Here is a 13,009-nt window from a genome sequence, read left to right as displayed (position 1 = left end):
GGAGAGGATGCGGAATGGATCTAAATGGCACTGAAGCCTGGCTGAGGATTTGCTGTTTGTTGGGAGAGGAGTCAACCGAGAGAGAAGGGCTCAGCAGTGCTGGAATCTCCAGGAAGGGGTATGGATGTGGCACTTGGGGACATGGGCTGGTGGGGACCGCCTGGACCCACAGCTTTGGTGTTTTTCCCAATCCTAATCATTCCATGGTAGTACAGCTGAGAGAGCCTCAGAATTTCTGAGGATTTCTGTCTGAGGAGATGGGTGTCCATTAGAGGATTTTCTCACTCTCTGAATTTTGTTCACAGAGGAATTCATTAAAAGGAATGTGGCCTCACCTTTTGGCTCATTTCTGTGTTTCCTGTCTTTGCAGAGGGATAGGTTCCCTGCTGGAGCATCAGTCTGTGTGAGGGAATCTCTTCCCTGGCCTCCAGTTAAAATTTCAGCCAGCACTGGAAAGTGTCAGGTGCTGCACAAGGGATTTGTGATCACAGCTTGTTGACACGGAGTGCTTTAGTCCAAATACCCCCTCTTTAGTCCAAATAACCCCCCTGCTTTTTGCATAGGGTGAGAAATGACATTTAAAGGTGGCAGGAGGCTCTTACAGAGTGCAGTGCTCCAGAAATCAAGAGGCAGAGCCTGGAGGGACTGGGCTGCTTAGCTGGCGGCTGTCTGGAAGAAAAGATGCTTCACACCATGAAGCTGATGTGAGTTCAGCACCTACCTTAGGCATCTTACATGTCACAGAGACTTTGTGTTTAGTTGTCACAGTAGGGATGCTTTGCTGCTTGAGTCTACTTTTTTTCTTCTCCTTGTATTGCTATAAACTCATTCTTGCTCAGTGCTGATCCCTGACCAGCAATTTAAATGCTGTGGAAGTTCCACTGGTGTCATCTTGTAACTTGTACAGGGTAAGCAAGAGTTAAATATTTTATGCTTAGACTTTTAATGTTAGCCTATCCAGCTATAGAAGCAGCCATGAATTATTGAGCCACTAACTGTGGTTGATGTGTTTTGTTAAAATTTATGTGCATTTGCATTATTTAAACTGCTTTTATGGGACAGTATTTTCGGTTGGCTAGTAAATGCATGTTCTGGGTTTAAACATAAACAAAACCTCTTCCTGCTTTCCTTGGCCTGGTTTCTAAGCCATTGGCTTAACCAAGCTTTGTTGTTATCTTTCCCTTGCCTTGGATGTCATCACACATTCCAGAATGGGGAAAAAAACCCAAATTGAAATGCAGTAGAGACAGAGAAGCAGGGAATCAATTTTTTCAAAGTGGCTGATAACTCCAGTATGGTCAAACTAGAGCAGTTAGAGGAGGTGTCTTCTATCGAAAACAAATATGAGAAAATAGAGATCAAACACCCCCAACCAAAAAAAGCAAAAGACAAAACTACTGTGAGAGATGTGATTAATTTGACAGAAAAGAGAGAAAGACCTAAAAAAAAAAAGAGAGAGAGAAAAGTCTGTTGAGGTTTTATAAATTTAGTAATGGTACATTGTTTTTAAGACCAGAAAGGGCTACACTGTTCTTCTTACACTAATCTCCAATAACACTGAGAAGATTTTATACCAAGCCTGTGTCATATCCACATTACTTAATTTTTTTATTAGAGTTGCTTGGGTGCTACAGCAATAGGATCTGACTAAAATTATGTAGAGAATAGACTAGGAAATGCTGAGATTGAGCCATTAAATTTACCTTTAATTGCTACAAATCTTGGCCTGGAAGCTATAAACCACTCATAATTGCCTTTTTTTTTTTTTTTTTAATCCATTTGTTTAACAAAGCCATCAACAATTTTCCTCCCTGTAAATCTTTATTTGAAGACATTAATGATTTTGGAGTGAACTTTCCACAGACCAGGGAGGAGCAGGGACAGATTTTGGCAATTCAGCCCCAGCATGTGCTGGCAGAGGAGAACTGTTGGAAGGACTCTGTCATGTGTACAGGCTTTTCTGTTCAAGCATTTTTGTTGTGATTTCTTTATCTGCATGGAGGAAGGAAATTCATCATTCAAAGCCATGTAAAAAAAAATTTATGAGGGTTTAAAAGGCATTAATTATTTTTAACTGCTGTTGTTTTGCTGAATGTAATATGGGTGGTGGCTGGGGCCCATTCACCTGGACTTTTTAGCTGAGTCATGGTGATTTCACTCCCTGCAGAGCCTTGGGCACATTGCTGTGCTGCTTCATGAATCAGAGCCTGCAGGTACAGGTGGTGACTTGTCCATAGCCTTGTTATCATGCCCATGAATTTTGCTAGAGGGTAATGGTGCTCCTTCTTGATCAGATTTTGCTGAAATGCAAAAATGCAAATCTCTCATGTGCACAGTCCAATGCTATTGGGAGTGTTTTGTCTAGGCAGAGTCATAGAACTATTAAGGTTGGAAAAGATCTCCAAGACCATCAGGTCCAGCCTTCAGAGATGAAAGTTTCTAGGTAGAAAGTCCCAGCTTGGGTCAACCCAGCTGTTAGTGGGTTCTTGGGGAAACAATGTGCATTATTTTCCTGAACTAATGCAGGACCTAAGTGTCTGCTCCTTCATAGCTGACAAAACATTGCAATGTATTGACTGCAACAACAGTGAAACTACAAATGTGATTTTTTTAACTGTTAAGAAGGTAAGTATTGCTATTTATGTTTTAGTAAAACTTGGGGTTTTTTTCCCTGTAGGTCTAAAGGCACACTGGGCATCTTTCCAGGATCTGCAATGGGTGAAGATTGAGACACAGCACAGAATCACAGAGTGGTGAGATGGGAAGGGACATCTGAAATTCATCCTGAACCCCTTCCCTTCTTGAGCAAGCTGTGTTCAGATGGGAGACAGCACAACATCTCTGGGCAAACTGCGGTGGAGAAGTGTTTTGTAATGGCAGAGGGACCTTCCTCTGTCTCGCTTTGTTCCCTTTTTCTCTCGTCCTGGCACTGGGCACCGCTGAACAGAGCTCTGTCCTCTTTGCACCTTCCCTTCAGGTGTTGATGCACACTGACCACACCCTCCTTGAACCTTCTTGTCCCCAGACCCTTATCTCCCTCAGTCTGTCCTAAGAGACACATTCCTCCACCCATTGAAAGATGCAAAGACATCCAGTGTGAGTATTTCAGTGCACTCAAGGGGAATTTTTTCCAGGTACCTTTGTACAGACAGATATAGATATCTCTGTGTCTGTGTGTGCATTCATGTGAATTGTTTCAAACGCCCTCTCAAGTACAATAGCAATGATGCTATCTTGAATGGTGCTGTGAGGTCACTCTGGTAATTGTAATAAATCCTATTGAATCACTTTATAAATATTAAATTAGTCAATGATTAAGTGATGCTAAGCCCTTTTGCACCTTACTCTTTTGCACCATTACCCTTTGCACCTTTACTTTTTTGCATCTCTGGTCTCCATGTTCAGAAATTTTCTGAGCAGATTCTAATCCAATTTTCCTTTATCTGCTTCACCTGTGCAGTAAGTAATGCAGTCAGTCTTGCCGCTGAACTCTGTTAAATTACATCTTAACAAATTTATGTTAAAACCTGCTTTCATTAACGCCTTTGACAGTGATGAGCCTAACACTCATTTTTCCACATCCATAAGCACATGCTTTAACTGTGTTCAGAAGAGCCTTGAGTTAAATCCTGTAAGGGCTTTCTCCAGTCCACTAGTTGTGAAGTCTGATTGCTGCTTATTCCTATTATTATTATTATTAAAATAATAATAGGATTTTTACTTTCACCTCTTCCTCTCCTCCTCTGAATTTTGGAGCCCTTCCATTGCAGTTTTTTTTAAAAAAGAGCTGAGACAACAGCTTTGATCTAGATAAGAACCTTGACAGCTTAGATCACCTGAGATTAGCCATGCAAAGGAGGCAGGGGTGGCTGCTTGTGGAGAAGAGTGTAGGAAAGTGGTGATGAATGAGGAAATGTACTGGCCTGGCAGCAATCCAGCTCTTTTTGCACTCTGAAATGTTGATAGAGGCCCTTGTTTCTGAGCATGAGCAAACAGGGTGGTGTCCAACAAACTACCTGAGAAGATATTTACATTTAGTAACTGGGAATAGTTGATTTTTAAATAGGGTGGTTTTCATAGGATGGCTCACTGTTGTCATTGCTGTTACAAGGCAATTGCCAGTCTTTTATGTAGTTTATTAATTTAACTTTTTATAAAATCCATTTTATTAAAATAGATGCTCTTGTGTCAAGAAGGAGGTATATTAATGTTGGGAGGGGTGAGTTAAAAGCAGAATACTGGTGATTGTAAACATGCAGGTTATTCCTGCAGCTGGGAATAACTCTTGATAAACCTGTGTGAACAGCAGGCCAGTGATCCTCCAGCAATGACAGAGCTTAGCAGTGCCTTGCCTTTTTGTCTTGTGCCTCTGCCCAGGTGCTGCTTTGGGCATCCCCTGCTGGGTGAAGTGTTTTAGTTCTGAGTTGTTGTGTTTTAGTTCTGAGGTTGCCTGTCCCAGCTGCCTGGGCTGACTCACACATATAGAAATGGTGAGTAGCTACATTTATCTAAACCGAATTGTTTGTTTCTTTACACTCCAAGTTCAATTTTTTTTTTTTTTTCGTTTATCTACAGACTTGTATCTTACAGCAGTTTTCAGTATGGGTTGGTGCATGTGGGTAAAAAGGAGGGGTGCTGTAACTGTCTGCAGAGCAGTTTCCAAATGGAATTTTACAACCTTCTTTGACAAGGGAAGACAACCACTTGCTGAAACCAGTTCAGGGCAGGTAAGGTGACAATTTTATTTTCTTTTATTCAGAAAATCAAATTATTAACAAAGCTGGACTATGCTAACCATCCTGTTACAAAGAATGCACCTTTTAAATTCCTCTAGGAAAAACAGCCAACTTACTGTGTTTTAAGTAAAAAGAGGAAAAAATATGTTTTTTCGAATTTTCCTGCTTTTCCCTGTTAGAAGTATAAGAAAGCTTGAAAAACTGTCTGCTGTTATAAAACAATGAAGATGTCAAGCCCCACATTTCCGTAGATTGTGGGCAGGGTGCACTGCCATTCATCCTTCAATTTTGGCATAATTTGTTCTTGATCTTAAGGCTGGAGCTATGTTCCAACCTTCCTAATGTATTTATGTGACCCCCACAGAATATTAGCATTACCTGGATGTCAGCTGTGGACTTTTAATAGATAAGAGAGTATTATACTTGTAGGTCTTTTGCTTGTGAAAATTAAATTGCGATGTTCAGACCTAGTGCATATTCCTTTCTAAAAATAAATAAATAAATAAATAAATAAAATCAAAATAAAAATAAAGAAAAAATAAAAATAGCCTGATAGCAATGCTTTAGGGGAACCAATTTATTGCTGATCTTTAGTAAATTGGAAGGGAAATGGAATTGTAACTGGTGAGGAAGACTTAGGAGTGCTTCTGTGTAGGAGGTGCAGGGTGTGAAATTGGACATGAGAGATGAAGGATCCAGAAAGGAGAGAGGCAAGAAAAATAGGGAAGCCACACTCTTAAATGTAAATGTGTTTTTCATCTGAGTCCCACTGGAAGCAACAAAGTACTTTAAAAGTAAATGACCAAAAGCACAGTTGCTCTTAAAGCTCATCTCATTTTATTGTAGATCTTTTGCTGACATTGTTTTCTTATTGACATCCATGGAGGTTTCAAAAGCAATTGAAAGCAGTTGTCTGCTCCAAATTCACATTGAAGTCATCAGGAAAAGTGGGATAGAGTCTTTCCCTGGAAACAGAAACTAGTCCAATGTGTCTTTTCATCACAAATTTTAATCATCAGTTGCTGGCTTTGTTTGTATTTGCTGCAGTGGGACATGAGCAGCTGTATCAGATAAGGGTGCACAGGAATACAGAACTGGCTTTACCAAATCCATCAAACTTGCTTTCATCTTAAATACAGTGTTATTTATTTTCCTTTTTTTTTTTTCCTCAGGCACTGTCAAACGTTTTCCTCTTTTAATATTTTAAAGGATTACTCTTTTTTTGAGGAAATAAAGTTCAAAGTCCATTTATTTAATTTCTTATATCTATTTATATTGGTATTTTCTGATAGTGTGTTAGGTTAGATGATTTTAACACAGTGAACTTTCATTACATGATAAAATCGATATATATTAACTTTAAAAATTGGCTCCTTTTTTTTTTTTTCTTCTTGTTTTCTTTTCCCAAGTGACATTGGGAAGAGGTATGCTTTACCTGAAAGCCTTTTGTTTCTACAAGGAATTGTATGATGGCTGCTGTTCTTTCTGTCATGGTCAAAAGTGTGTCATGCAGAGAAGGACAAAGAGTCTGAAGTAGCATGTCAAGAAAAAATACAATATATAGTGGAGTACAAGGGCATCATGTTGAGGTGAGACTAGGGTTTGGTCATTTAAAACCCCTTCCTTCTACTATTTCCAAGTAGGGAAGAAAAGAACTTTGTCTTAAGAAGGCTCATAATTATTTTTACTTGATATAATTATTTATACTTTATGGGTATATTTCTACCTTCTTTATATCTTCCTGGACCTGCAGAGGGTGAAGAATCCCCACCTTGCTTACAAGAAGCAGAATTATTTCATTCTCCTGGTGTATTTTGCTTCTCTGGTAACTTGTAGCAATGCTTCACCAGCACCAAGATGCTCACTAGAAACGTCATTGTAACAATAAAGGAGATAAAAGCATTTATTACTGCAATTAGGGCTGTTGCCATTTAATTTGCAGAAGTGTTTTATTCTTCACTATCTGAGCCCAGTGCTCAGGAATTCTCTCTAGCCTTGTGCAATTTGTTCTCTTGTCATCTTCTCTCTTTCCCTAATAGTGTGCTTTCCTCTTTATCATTTCTCTTTTTCTGCTTTCTCCTTGATTTTAATCTGGGCATTTCTTCTGCCTAATGGTTTCTGATGGAATTCTTGCTTCCAGCTTAAACTGGTTTCTTTCATATCATGGAAACAGGGGAGGTAAATGACAAACTACATGGCTTTTGTTACACATTTTATTTTCACATTATTTCAGCAGTATCTAGAATAACAGAATTAAATATCTGAGACATTATTATGATTTCACTTTATTTATTTTCACTGATTTAGCAGAGGTCTTCAATGGGAGAAAGTGTGACAGCAATGTTTAGGTGGAAAAACTGCTTTCAAGGTGTAGTTTTCTGTGATAAAGCTTTTCTGCTTTCAAAGAAAGCCATTCTGTTCTGCAAATCAAAACAAATGCTTCACCACCACTCAATTAGAGCAGCATTATCAGGGACAGAATCCCTCAAACTTAAAATACCTGTCAAGGTGATGCCTTGCTAAAACCTGAGTCATCAAAGAGAGGGGTGAGAAAGTTTTTAGTGTGTGGTATTAAAAGTTGTCTAACTTTCCATGTTTCATAACAAGGATTTTTTTCCAGTTGGTTTATTTTTGTTCATTTTGGTTTGGTTTGGTTTTAGTCTCCATACCAGCTGTGAAAGGGCTGGGTTACAATATTCAGCCTTTCAGACTGGTAGGATTTACATGATTGTCCTCTATATAGGAATGGATGGGCACTTAAATCTAGGTCTCTGTTTTTGGTCAAAGTTCTTTGTGGGGTCCTTTTGAGCAAGTCTCATTAGTTTTCTGACTGTAACAAAAACTTCTTTTGCATTGACCTGCTTATATCTCATCTTTGGGTTGATGGGGGGAAAAAACAACCAAAAGGTAATCGACCAAAAGAACTAAAAATCAACCAAGGATGTCAAGAGACAAAATTCTGCTTGTGCCAGGGCCCAGCACAGAGCCTCGTGTTTTCTGTGGCTGCAGATGATGATGATACTGGAGAGAACAGAAAAACTTCCTTGAGGTTTGTCCTGATCCTGCTGAAAACAGGAAAATTTCATCTTGCCTCTGATACCTACCCATCGCAAGTCTTTTGGTCAGGAGTTTTGAAATCAATTGCTTATATAGTGTAATTGGAGATTTTAATAATTCTGATTACAGTAATTTCACGAATACAAGCCGCACGGACTATAAGCCGCATCTCTGGGTGTTGGCAAACATTTCGTTCTTTGTCCATAAATAAGCTGCACCTGAGTAGAAGCCGCTCTGTCGTTCGCAGCGAGGACCCGGGTGCAACAAAGTTGCCAAATAGTAACAGAGCCGCGGCAGGGCGGGGTTTACTGGCTCAGCTAAGGCTGTGCAGGCTCGGCCCGCTAGGGGCTGCTGATGGGGCCAGGTGGCCCAGCTCACTGGGGCCACTCGGGGCCGGCCGCCGCCTCTGGGCTCGCTCACCCTGGCCCAGCATTGTACTGTGGTGGCAGGCAGGGACGGAGCCCCCCCCGCTCCCGCGGCGGCGGAGGCAGGTGGGGAAGAGTCCCCCGCCTCCTCCCTGAGCCACGGTGATGGCGGCACGGGGCCCCTGCCGCCTCCCCGAGCTGCGGCAATGGCGGCACGGGGTCCCCTCCATCTCTCCCCCGGGCTGCAGCAGAGGAGGGAAGAGAGCTCTCCCGCCTCTCTCCCCGCCCCCCGTGCTGCCTGCAGGGAGCCAGGCTCCACCCGTGGCACAACAGAGTAACAATTTGTAACAATCACGAAATGCCGGCTTTTACTGGCAGGTGCTCGGCTCAGCACTCTGCCTGGCACTTCTGAGGTTGTAAATGACAGAAATTATTGGCCGCTCCTGAGTATAAGCCGCATTTCCGGTGTGGGAGAAAAATTTTAGTCAAAATGGTGCAGCTTGTATTCGTGAAACTACTGTAAGTCTGAGGACGCCGTTTTCTAAGATGAAAATAATTAATTATAAATTTGAGAATATTATTAGAATAGTATTGTAGTAACATCATAATGATAATCTTGTTGTTTTCTTTGATTCCAAGAATTGGAAGGTTTAGACCTGCAAAGAAGAACACAGCATCATTCAATAATTGGGTAGGGAAGAAAGAACCACTCTTCACAAATGAAAGATTGAGGGCTTGGGGCCCATTATGTACCCATCTGCAGCTGTGCTGTACAGCAGTGATAATTATATTTTAGTAATTTAGAGAGAGGTGTGTGAGTAGCTGCCTGCTCTTTGTGCAGGGTGGCCCTTCCTTGGGAGGGAAAGGTGAGGGCTCCCAGCTGTAAAAATGTTCAGTTCCTCACAGGGGCAGGCAGGGCAAGGCATGCCATGGGGCAGAGCAAACACTAATTATTGCAATCCATTAAGTGATGGAGGCCTCAGGATCTGGCAATTCTTTTGCAGGCGTCCTTGTTAACTAATCAAAAAAATACATAAAAAAATACTTGGCACAGCCCAGCTACACCTGATGAATGATGGAACAGTGCCCTTAGACTGATTTACATGCATGGATGTGGGAGGATCCCCACCCTGAGCAAGGGGGTGGTGGCACACACAGACCTGGCATGGTCTGTGGGGTGGTGGGATGCTGCTCCAGGCCAGAATTTTAAGCCTGGCCTGAGTGGAGAAGTTCAATGTGCAATTATTTCAACAGTGCAGTAAGTAATATTTTATTAAGCTTGGAGTGGTAAGATGGAAGCCAAAGGGATTCTCTGCACACTTGGGTAATATTCTCCATACCTAGGACAATTTATTGTTTCCAAATATTGTCATTGCATTCTTTATTATCACCTGACACTTTTAGAAATCTGGCTGTAGTGTTAATTTTATTTTCCAGGTATCCTAGGGCATGAGAATTGAAAGAGAGCTTTGCTAAGAGTACAAAAAACCCCATTAATTTTAGTCCTTTTTGGTGATGTCTTTCATTCTTTCATTTTTTCATTAAAAACTTACTCTACTAAAGAAACTGATAGAGGTTCATCCGAATTTGGCAATTTGACATCCATCAGAAGTGGAATTAGTTACAGGGATAACTAAGAATTTTAAAATTAAAAACTAGATCTGTGAGGGATTCCTGAAGAAAGGCAGTGGAAAATAAAGGTCTTAATTTGCAATCCATTCCAAGCATGCTGCCTCCAAGGGACTTAATTAAGCAACAAATCTCTTATCACAACAATTTATGAAATCTGTACGGTTTCTGGTACTTCAAGTAGCATTCCTGCAATGAATTTACCATTTAAAAATGCAAGGCATGTTTCATGTGCATTTGTGTTTGTGAAGGGATTTTTTTATAGATGGGAGGGACAACTTCATGGAAAAGCAGGTGCTGCTGCCACTGGAGTCCTGGAGTTCTTAATGGCAGCTGCAGTCAGCTTGTAGCAGTGTGGATTGTTAAACTCTTTTTTTTTGTTCCTCTCCTTCCTCTTCCTCTCTTCTCTTCTCTTTTTTATTTTTTTTTTTTTTTTGGTGGGTGGGTTTTTTGTGGGGGGGTTTTTTTGGGTTTTTTTTAAAAATAGCTTTCATTGTTTATGAAAACGTTGTACTGAAAGCCCTAAGAACCTGAAATCTTTTCACCAGCTTCAGATTAGGATGACATTGAGTCACCCCCACTGTGAGCTTCCAGTTAAATCTGGGAGAAGATTACCACAGTGACCTGACCAAGCAGAGGTAAGTGTATTCCCCAGTGTGGTTTTGAAATTCAATCCACAGGGGATAAAATTCAACATTTTTTGATAACATTTTATGCTCTTTCGGTGAAAATCATCCAGGCATTATCTTTTTGCAGTTCTTTGCAAATTCAGATCAGAGCTTTTGTCAAAATCTCACTCAAGAAGGCATCATCTTAAATTGATATATTATTATTCTTTCTGTAGAAAATAACTGAGTATAGAGGAGAACAAAATTCCTGATTTATTTTTGGACACAGGCAGGGAGAGAGAGAAAGGAAGATTTTGTCTTTTCTGACTACAGAATGCTTTTCTGGCTATTTTTAAGTGAACTATTACCTCCTTATAAAGAGAAGTTGAAATCCTTGTGTTCCTGACATACAACAAGCCTATGAATTTCGCTGTATCAGGATACTCAAGTCTTCACAAAATTGAAAAAAAAAAAAAGGACTTAAGGGGGTTTCTCATCAGAACTACAATAATATTTTTCAAAACTTTCATTTTTGTTCAACTTAAGAATCTAGATGTTCTCTGAGATACTTACTGAAAAACAGATTCATGGGTAGCTGAAGCTGAAACAGCAGCTCCTAAACACCTACATTGCATTTGCTTAAGGTTTATCTGAGGTTGAGTTTTAGTTTTCCCTGGACCTGACTGAAACCCTGTGAAAATCAGGGCAAAGATTTCCACTGTGTTGAGTATGCATTGGAACATGCCCAGAAATTTCACTTATTCATGGACTGTAGCGTCCAGGATGGTTCAAACCAGCCCAATCCTGTTGAATTTTGGTCCTTCAGGATTCTCTCTCTGCCTTACACTTCTTAGTGCACAAAACCATGCTCCTCAGTTATAGCACAGTACCTGTGTTGATGTCCACAATGTGCCAACCCACTGGTGCAATTTTACTTTTCCCTAGGAAAACTTTGGAGAGAATGAATACTCTAAAAAGAAGGAAAAAAAAAATACATTAGGTTTCACTTCCTTTTCCCTAAATGTAAAAATAGGCTGAACTATCTCAAGTCACTGCTAATTTGGAAACCTCTCATTGGAGTTTTGCTGTCTGGTCTGTGTTCAGTGATACATTTGGCTTTAAATAAAAGCTGTGATGTGATGGGTGTGGTATTTTTCATAAAGTTTGAGGGATTATACTGCAGCAAGTCCTGATCTGAAACATCCCATACACAGCCAGCTGTGCTCAGAAAGGTGGAGTCCAAGTGGAATTAAACTGGAGGAGACATGGGAAAGCATGGCTTGTGTTACCAAAGTAGCCTTTATTTCTGAAAAATACCAAAGAGAAACAAAACCAATTGAACAATTGATGCCAGGCAGGGAGGAAGAGCTGCTAATTCAGAGTTGATGTGAGGACAGCTTTTGAACAAAGTAATTTTTTATTTTTTTTCCCCAGCAGCTCTCTCAAGAAGGGAGTAGCCCCAAAGTGGGTAGGTGTCAGTTCAGTTGCCATAACCAGCTGAATTAAAACATGCATAGAAATGTCCCAACCATTCACTGCTTGACAGATTTGACAGGGAGGAAGTAAACTGGATTAGAGCAGGGAGAGAGAAAAATCCTTTGGCACTGGATTTGCTAAGGAAAATGTAACTTCAGAAAGACTGGGTGGTAAGATCCTAATGCAGAGCAGATGGAAGTTTTCACTTCAGAGTCAGGATCAATTCTCATGTCCTTTATAGATGCTGTCCTAACTAAATAACTCACATAAAAACAACACAGGCTTTGATTTTTGCTGAATTTTTACACTGAATTTGCTTTCTAGAATGAAACATATTTTATAACTTCATGAAGATAAACTCTTTGTCGTGCCTTTAACTAAGGACATTTGGCATGTTTATTTCTAAGTGTCACACAAATTGGGTTTTTTTAACCCCAGTAGAAGTAATACTTGTACCCACTGAGATGTTTTCTTAAAAAACAAGAAGAAAACTTGAGATGTTGAAGGCAAACCCCATTACCTGTGCAGGTACTTTGTGTCCTCTCTGAATAACAGAAGTTCATGGCTGTTGGGCTTTGAACATTCATCTTAAAAACAGATTTTTGTTATTAAAAGAGTGATTGTCTTTCTCCCTTTCACTCTAGGAATTCCAAAGTTAAATATTGTGTGAAAGAGAAGCCATTTGCTTGAAAAAAATTGAAAAAATACCACAGACCAAAATACTAAAGCATAAGGAATAAGCAGGATAGATCTACTGCACATGATCTGAATATTCAGATTTGCTCAGTGTCTTGCTGATCTCCTTGGCAGTCAGAAGATGCACCTGAATGGGAGATCTCAGCTGTGTGTTCTGGAAGGCCTGAGAAGAATTTGTCTCTGCTGAGCTGCTGCTGTGGGTTGGCATCATAAAGCTCTCTGATGTTTTTCCTTGTATGATTTTTGTCTTGGTAGTGGAGGCAGAAACTTCATAGGACTTCCATTTTGCTATTAACATCTTGCACCAATTGGGGGGAAAAAAATCACAAGTCTCCTATCCACTTCTGAAGTTCTAATGATTTTTGAAAATGTTGTTCTTTTATACTCCAGCAGGTTGAAGGAAGATTACACAGTTCTTCATGTTTTATCAGTGCTACAAATG

At 40.2% G+C, this 13,009-nt stretch overlaps 1 long non-coding RNA gene across 1 annotated transcript; it reads left to right on the top strand.

Annotated features, from left to right (window-relative positions):
- The first annotated feature begins 30 nt into the window (after nt 1-30).
- Nucleotides 31-12,758, top strand: LOC116995107. The gene is made up of 6 exons (XR_004417665.2): nt 31-118; nt 2,678-3,096; nt 4,576-4,727; nt 6,146-6,325; nt 10,336-10,425; nt 12,516-12,758. It is a non-coding gene; the product is annotated as an uncharacterized LOC116995107 (long non-coding RNA).
- Nucleotides 12,759-13,009: the final 251 nt, after the last annotated feature.

Source organism: Catharus ustulatus, chromosome 4, assembly GCF_009819885.2.
Source record: "Catharus ustulatus isolate bCatUst1 chromosome 4, bCatUst1.pri.v2, whole genome shotgun sequence".
NCBI lineage: Eukaryota > Metazoa > Chordata > Aves > Passeriformes > Turdidae > Catharus > Catharus ustulatus.
Note: the sequence above shows the minus strand (reverse complement) of the source record. Positions and strands in the feature narration are given on the sequence as shown.